We start from the raw sequence: 9,112 nt of genomic DNA, 5'->3' as shown, positions 1-9,112 counted from the left end.
TGAAGGGTATCAATCAAGATATCTGTACGCCAAAGAAAGTTTTAGAAAATGTTTTAAATAGTAATAAAAGTGTTATATTGGTTAAAAGAATAGCAACAGTTCAAAACGGAATATAATTTTCTTGTACAAATATCATTAGCATCCCCAATTATCCACACCTTTGATTTAAATGAGCCCCGAAACGCGACCGAGGGATTGCTGTTTAAAATTTGTCGACGACCGCTATTCGTCCGGATTAAATACGTCAGTGACGTTCTACGAAATCTATTGGCTCGTTAGACCGTCACGTGATAAATTGGTACACTGCCAATCGGTGTGTTAGCCCGGGTCTGGCAAAATTCCATTTGTTTACCGGAACGTTTGAACGACTTATTGGTCTCTGATTTTAAGCCGCTTATCGCTCATGCGATTGGCCCCTTTCCTTTGGCAATTCTATCTTTTAATCGACTTACCCCGAGCGATCAGCTTCTCCGAAACCTGTCCCGTCGCCGCGACTCCGCGTCAAGCTTTCATTTCCGACGGAGCAGGCTGTGTACATACGTACGTACATTACCTAGAAACGTTAGTGAATTTCAATCGTTAACTCGAATCAACACAGATAGCGCGAACGCTCGCGATGATAGTAATTATAAAGAATGTCACGATGAATATACAGGCCACGAGACCATAATTATCGACACAATTAATTCGCTGCCCCGACAATTTTATCCGTACTTCTTACTGTTCGATAAAAGATGTTTTTTTTTAAATTATAACGAATTGAAATTTTCGATTTACTTGTTTAATGTTAACTCGTTGATTTTACTGTATGAAAGCAGCATAGCAGACTAATTTTGGCATAAATGATGACAACAACTCGTGAAAGTGTATTGCTCCGCCGTTTAAAAACATTAGGAAAAGTTCAGTTGTGACAAAAATTATATAGACGAAGCCAATAGTATAAAAATAGTATTAGTAAGGATAATAAAGGATTTATTTTTCGTTCCTTTGGTCACGACGTTCGTGCGGTTGGTAAACTTTTGAAACAATTGGCACGTCGAGGCGCATGGCGATTTCGTATCGGTCTATCGTCGGTGAAAACGTGAAAAACGGAATTCGAATATTGCTATTCAAGTCGAAAGGCACTTGCACACGCACACTGTGACCGGAGTATTTTGCAACTCCGGAATCCGTGACTCGGTTTTAAAAGGAACACGATCCTCCTCGTTGCAAATGCACGAACGTGAAACGAATTAAGCGCATCTCGGCCCGTACGACGACGCCGTTCAGAAAGGAATTCCTTTGAATGGAGGCCGTCCGTATTAGCATAAGAAAATTGGAAGCCCACTTTCGTATTGTGTATATTTCGGACACCAGCGATCAACGGATCAGCATACAACGGGCACGCAATTATGCACTTACGGGTCGCATTTGCATTCGAATGATTCTTTCAAAACGCATCCACGTGTCCGGATGTCGCGTTTTCGTCAATAAGGGACCTCGTTTTATAGTCACGCACGAGAGGTGCAATTAAAAATACAATTCGAACAACGCGCTGTTCTCCCGATCCATTGTATGCGAACGGCTGTAACAATTCCGCTCGTTGTTCGCCGGCAACTTGCTACGTGAATTTTCCAGTTTATTGTTTTTCGACTAACAAAGGACCGAGAGATTCAAAGAAATTTTTTTTTTTAGTGAAATAATTTTGAGGATGAAAACATTTCCTTAAAGAAATTATGGGATTAAAAATCGATTCCTGGATTGAACTTTTTACAAGGATTAAACATCTCTGACCTATAATAATAATTTTTTCGTTGGTTAGAAATAAAAAACACTTTTTCCCTCTCTGTTTCAGATCATGAAAGACAGTGGAGCTTCAGAGGAACTATTAAGCAAGAAATTATAACTTCCATAATCTGTAATATTCCTGGATGAAAAAAATACTGTGCAAACTAATAAGCTAAGTAAACATATCTGTAAAATGTTAATGTAAAGCAATTTGCCTACCATTAAAGAAAAATTACAAAAAAGTCCGCTGAATATTAATTTATCCAGTTTCTAAATTGTCTGATTATCGATGTAGGAAAAATGTAGAGATTTTAATAAACGTGCTATAAGATTTTTAAGACCGATAGAACAGTTTTCTTGGAACCGATTGAAGTAATAGAACGAGATTCGGGCTGGCGTTAAACAATGCACCGAACGATTCGAAACACTCGCATTAGCATTCCTATGGAAAAACAACAATGAGAAGGAGCTATTTAAAAATTAGATTCCTCGGTTCTCGGAACCCAACGGCTGTAAACAATATTTCGCAACACACACGAGCCTTTGGACGACATAAAAGAACAAGACGCGAGAGAATGGTAATGGCGAATGCTGCGAGAAGATACAAAGCAATATAATCCTATCGTTAATAACGCGCATAAAGTAATGCAGCTGCGCTATCAAAAATGTCGTTTTGCTCGCCGCTATTATAGCACTAGGTCAGTGGTGTATATTCCATTATCCCCGTCAGGAATTATGGTATTATTATCGCGACTTACACATGTATATCGTCTGTTTAACGACTAATCTGCGGCCTTTAAGCCCGCTTTCCACCAACACGAACGAACGACACGCGGTCTCGGACCCCGGCATTGCAATTCAATGTAGATTTCCATTGTCCTCGCCGTATTACGGGTACAAGCACTTTCAGGGGAACGATCGTACGGAAGATAACATGTTTTTTAGAGTATGAGTTCGCCTCGCGTTGCAACGTTACAAGATGTTGCTGTTCAAAAAATAAATCTTTCGTGGCCGTACCGGCGTTCGGACCGCGGAATTATTTTCTTTTATTAACGGCACGTAAATATTGTTTTCCTTGGCGTCTGGCAATATTTCCATTTCAAACAACTTAAAAAAGATTGTAAAATAAAATTTATTACGAATCGAATATAGTAACCGAGCAAACATATCGTTTACATTGACACTGATATTTCATGTTGCAGTATTTCCTAAATAATATTATTTTATCATATGTTAAAAGTGTAAAAAACTTTTCTTTTTATTAATACATCAATCGTATTTTTCTTTCATAAAGTATATTTAATTTTAATTATTTTATAATATTGGAAAAGACTAATTTCAATGTTTATCGTGATTATATTTTTAACAATGTGAGATTTAGACTGGAATTTATTTTGTCCTTAGGGGGTTCTGAAAAATGTATTCTTTACTTTGCATACTGAATATAGTTTGCATATTTCAGTTACATTGCATATGCAGAAATACAGTACACACTTCATACAGATATAGCACATTTATCGCGAATAAAATTCAGAAATTACGAGTAATTTAAACAATGAAAGTGCAGAAGGACGGAAAAGTATATCAACACGTTATTTATTACATCCGGTGTTGCAGGATGTATTCAACGTACGAATTAATATTAATAGAAAAACGTTAACAATCGAATCGTTTAAATTTTGAAAAATTACTCATTCTCATAATAAATTTTGTTGAACATCCTCTTGGTACTATATTTGTTTCGTTAAGTTTTGTTAATTAAAATTGTAAGTTTGTTATATCGCTAAATTATAGTAATTCGAATAAAATATTTCTATAACGATAATAATATTGTTTTTATTATGCAATATGTATAAGGAGAGATGCATAATTCAAAGGATGACATGTATAAATGCGTAAAAGGCGAGGCGCAGCCAAAGCGCTGTTATTAAACCTATCCTCAAATTAATATTCAAAGTAGGCTGTACTCGATGTACAGAGTGGTTCAATAGAAACGGACCACCTAAATAAATCTTCTATCGAGAATCGATAGCACGAAGAAGAATGTATTGGCAAAACAATCGCATGGTTTCAAGGCGAATAATTAATCAAACTTGTGACGTAAGTTTATATTGCATTATCCGATTAATTAAAGTAAAAATCTTTGTACGAGCGTTCCAGTCGATCGTATGACAATAACATACAGAAATGTTATGTATTAACGGATTTGCGTATAAAGATATCTAATATGTCGCTAATATTTCAATTTTAAAGTTCGTAAAAGTGCATGCACTTACGACGACCTTGGTTTGCAACATTCCATCTGCGAACACTGACAACAGATTGTTTTCAAATTACACTCCACGAATGTACCACTTATCCATTATCAATAATTACTAAGGCCAATCTTATCGTTTCGAAAGCAAACAAACTTATCATAGTACAATTTATGACAGCACATTAATATCCCCCCAATACAATATTGAAATTATTAAAATTGTGAACATGTTTTTTATGTAATGAAAACTTTCAAAAACAAAAGACGTGTTATCATATCGATCTATAATTAGCATCAGTATCAAAACATAAAATAACAAAAAATCTTTCATACTAATTTTATGTACTAAAATATACGATATGTAGTTATTGTCATTATAAAATACATGGTTCGTAACTGGATTGTTCGTATTGGAGTTCCGAGTTACGATTTAACGAACAATCTAACCAGGTCAAGAGCACTTCTGAATGGAAAAAGTCCACTTGATAAGCTAATTAGCCTAATTAAACTAGTTGGCCCTACACAACTCTGTTTGTACACTATTATGTGAAAACGCATGATGGTGGAATAATTATAGAGTCAAAGAGTACAGTATTATTAGGGTCAAAGTAACTTCATCTACACATTTCACTGCTTAGACGCATTGAAGTCAATACACGAGTCATTAAAACTCAGACTTATCATAAAAGTGCTAGTAATCGTGAATAGATAGTTATTAAAGAATGTTGTGTGCACTGTTTTGTAATACCTATGTTGCATTCTATATCGGCTGCTCTGTGCCTTTTTCTCAATTTACTATTTATTCATTTTTTTCTATATTGCATACATTTTAATTATGTGGTAAATAATGCCTCAAGGTTGGGAGCTCGCTCCAGTGGAAAAATAGCAGAACCCGGATTGCGACGTGGTAGACTTACGCAAAAGAAACATTGCATTAGTAATTACAGTCTCTTGGGAAGATCGCAGAACGTTGCGAGCAATTTCTTAAAAAGGGGAATTGAAACTTACGAACGTAAGCAGCTCGTAGTTATTTGAAAACTTTGCAAACGAATTCAGTAATTTAACACGTACTCTACCCCGTAGATTATTTAATTTTATTAAAATTACGAAAGGAATGTTAAAATATTTAAGGAAACATTTGAAATAGCTGAAAATCTAAAGTCTCTAAAATATATGATTTTACTTCACGTTGGGCTCTTCACGAATATAATTATTTTAACTAACGATTAACAATATTACTGTACATTATTAGTGTCACGTTAAATTGTGACAATCAGAATTAGTATTAACTGTTATGAAAGAACATTTCAATAGGAGAAGGGATTCTCCAAAAGGAAAAGTAGAACAATGGAGCGTTGGCAGAGATTTCGAGTAATGCAAATTCAAATAAACAACGTCTTATTGCAAAGTCAAAATATTCAGAGAATGTTAACAAAAGTAATAACGAATCCAAGTATTATTACGTTGAATATTTAATACGTAAGAATCTTAATAGTCTCTCATTATTCTCTACTACTCTTTATATAATTGTTTGAATCTTAATAGTATTTAACTTCCAAGCCTAATTATAGACGTCAGCAATAAATGTAAAACGTATCACTACGATGAATATGAATACCATTATGTTTACGATCGCGTGCATTAAATACAATCTTCAATTATCATCGCAGATCATTTTTTTGCTGATAGATACGCCAAGACTAATCAACTGCTACGTTAATTAAAACACGATACACGCATCTATTGTCGGGAAGGAAAAAACAATTGTACCAATTAATGAAATAGATATCTCTATGTTTCGCGATTAAAACACGACTGATATCTTTTATATAATTTGCCTTAGGTGCGTTCCATGAAAATATGATTGTGTTTTTCAATGGTATCTTCGAGGTGATTTTCAATTATATTTGCAAATAGGCAAACACTTTTAACAGTTGTAAACTTGAATCCAAGAAACAAATAATACTGTTCTAACGATAGATTAATTTATTTTTATTAAATTAGTTTCTCTTGTAATTTTTGTTTGTTTTTTTGTAAATTAGTCTGTTTTATTACTTTTGAAAGTGGCATAATTTATCCATGATTTTAAAAAATAAAGACATTCTACAGCCGTTGTTTGAAGACCCTGTACATTAATAAACAAAAAACGAAAGATTGCTCGAGCAATCTTGCTCTAGAAAAATAACAATAAAAACTGTTTCAGAAGCTTGGCTGCGCAGATATCTCGAAAGCTGCCCCTTTAATTCCACGAGATTCAATTTACCACGACGATTGTTCCGATAGCGCGGAGGCGGTCTCGTTCCGCAAAGCGGCTCGTAAAAGCATTGCACAATCCTGCGGAGTGCATCGCTGACTTCTAACCCCTTTCCAGCGCGTTCCGGCCATTTATCTGCGATCCACGACGAGGGAAAAAATTGATCCAAAGGACTCAATTCGCGATACGCCCGCCGTGAAATCGCCTGTACACGCGCGTGCTCTTTGTTTACCCGCGCATTCCATCGTTTCTCGCGCGCACGCGTACAACACACCGCCAAGTCGCGTGCATGCGTACGTGCGTGAGTGCATTTGCATTAGCCGCGAGTTATCTACATCACAAAGCGTTGCCGCCACGGTTGGCCTACTTATCCCGCGTCCCGACCCTCGAGCAGCCACTTTGATCGTTTTCAAATCAAAACAGCCATCACCTTTTTCCCAAATTCCATTAACCCCATGACACAACGTTCCCCAATCTTTTTTAGATCACGTCTCGATGCAACATTCTGAAAAAGTATAATATCCATTTTTAATTGATACCCCTGTGGAACCTATCTCTCTACGTCTGGACCGTATGTAAATTTTTTTGTGCTCTTTAAAATTAAAAAAAAAAAATACAAAAATATGACACTTGTATTTAGAATACAGTTTTCTGAAAACCAAAGATTAATAAGGATAACGTGATATAAAAAGACTGGATGTGTAGTCACAGGCACCCTCAATAAGGAAATTCTGAACCCTGAACTCTGATATTGATATACGTATGGTAAAATTAATTTGAAATTTGTTTTCGATCTATTTACTTCTTCATAGGAAACAATTATACGGAATCCTACGTTTTCTGGAGCGTAAACTCAGTGAAATTCCGATGCGAGAAAAGATCAGAGAAGGAGACAATAACTGCAACGAGTGCATAACGTGGAACATTGATCTGACCCGTTAGCAATTTTACACTGTCGGCCTCTGCGAAAGAGATTCGTTAACCTTTTACGCTCCGCGACTTTTCTTACGTTTCGTTCCAGCAGCTCCGAAGAATATTGAGAGAATTTCACAGAAAGTTCTCGAATGCTTGAAACAACGATTCTAGTCTATAACTTGCTGTAATAATATAGACTCAACCCAGAAAGAAAGAACCCACGTGAAAAAGTCTTTGCTTGTAATAGTATATAAGTACTTGGAGTCGAGAAGGTGTTATTTAATCCTCTGAGGGACATCGTAAATCTAGCAAACAATTGGAATGTACCCTCTAAGAGGACACGAAGAGATTACTGGTGATTATACAAAAAGAACAAATAATGAAATGGAAAATGTGCCGAGATATACATAAGAGAATATCAGCTGGCGATACCGTAAGTCTTCGCAGTGTTATCAGCGCTTCTTTGTAATAAAAGATAACGATAAAGAGCGATTCTATACGAAGGGCAGTACTCTTTCGAAATTGGGCGTACGGTTTGTATCGTGTGATGTAACGCGATACTTGTGTGTTCAAATAAAAAAAATTACAGATAAAAAAATCTGTCCGCGACAGATAAAATTCCAGTAAAAATTCGTACAACACAGTTTCTTTTTTTTAAATGAAAATATAACACCGGGGACTTCTTTTTATTGTTGTGTAAGAATTAACGTTTACAATTCCGTTATGCGATCTCTTCTGCAAATTATTCTACAACGTTAACGACGTCGAGTGCTATTGTAGAAAACACGTCTGAGTAATTAAGTAGTATTAAACGAACTATAATAAGTAGGATGAAAAATTTCAAGTTGCCACACTTCGCCGGCGATCTTTATCATTTTATCAAGAAATCAATATTTGTATTTTTTGTTTTTTTTATTCTGTTGTCTATAAAACGATAAGTTGATAAGAACGTAATCTTTATTGACCTTTAGAGCAACGATACAAAATTATGTGCTTGCTTATAGCCGTTTTACAATTAAACAAACCAAAAACAATATTGTAAATTATATTTTAAACGTATCTCGTAAACTTGAAAAAATAATTAAAGAACAATTCGATGATGCAGTTTTTCTATATGCACGACAAATTAGTGTGTCCAAAAATGCTGGTTACAAGAATTATCTATTCCTTCGATATAAAAAAAATACCATGGGTGACAGTGAAAGATTCGACCATCTCATAGATCGATCATTTATCATTCTACGGTTGCCTTGACCTATCTCGGATCTGTCCTACATTCCAGAGACGAGTCGCCTAGAAGTCCAACCAGACTCGACACAGACTCAACAAATACGTAATTTACATTCGATCTACCAGACCAGCCTTAAGAACAACGAGGAACTCGACGCACAGAATTTTATTCCGCATTTTCGATTCATCTCCGAGCGCAGAAACGTCTGATCTTCGATTCCACGAGCACTCTGCGAAACACCCGGTACATTCATTGATACAAAAAGTATCCCGATAAATAACATCAATTGTTACGTTGCTGATACGCTGCGGAAGATTAGATAGGCGTATCCATAATACAATATAAGCATCGATACGTTACATGCGAGAGGTTGCCACGATCTGCCAACTCATTGAGCAACGTTTTTATTAATATAAACTTAACGCGTGCACGATTCTAAAGTAAACATTCCCTTGTTTGTTCCCTCTTAATCGCGATTTATTCGACCGATGCTAATTTTGGAAATATTTAAGTTATGCAAAAATATGCGCGCGTTTCGAGGTTGCAACGAGCCGTTATTGCAAACGAACTTTGCATTCATTTTTCTCAGCACGTCAAGTGGAGCGCGGTTTCACTGTTTTACGAGATGAAAGTGGAGTAGCCTAATCCGCAGTTCCTTCCTGATTAAAGCAGATCTGGAGCTCCGGAG

This window comes from Colletes gigas, unplaced genomic scaffold (assembly GCF_013123115.1).
Source record: "Colletes gigas isolate AHSC1104 unplaced genomic scaffold, ASM1312311v1 Colletes_gigas_Sc00008, whole genome shotgun sequence".
NCBI lineage: Eukaryota > Metazoa > Arthropoda > Insecta > Hymenoptera > Colletidae > Colletes > Colletes gigas.
The sequence above is the reverse complement of the archived record's forward strand: the minus strand, read 5'-3'. Positions refer to the sequence as shown.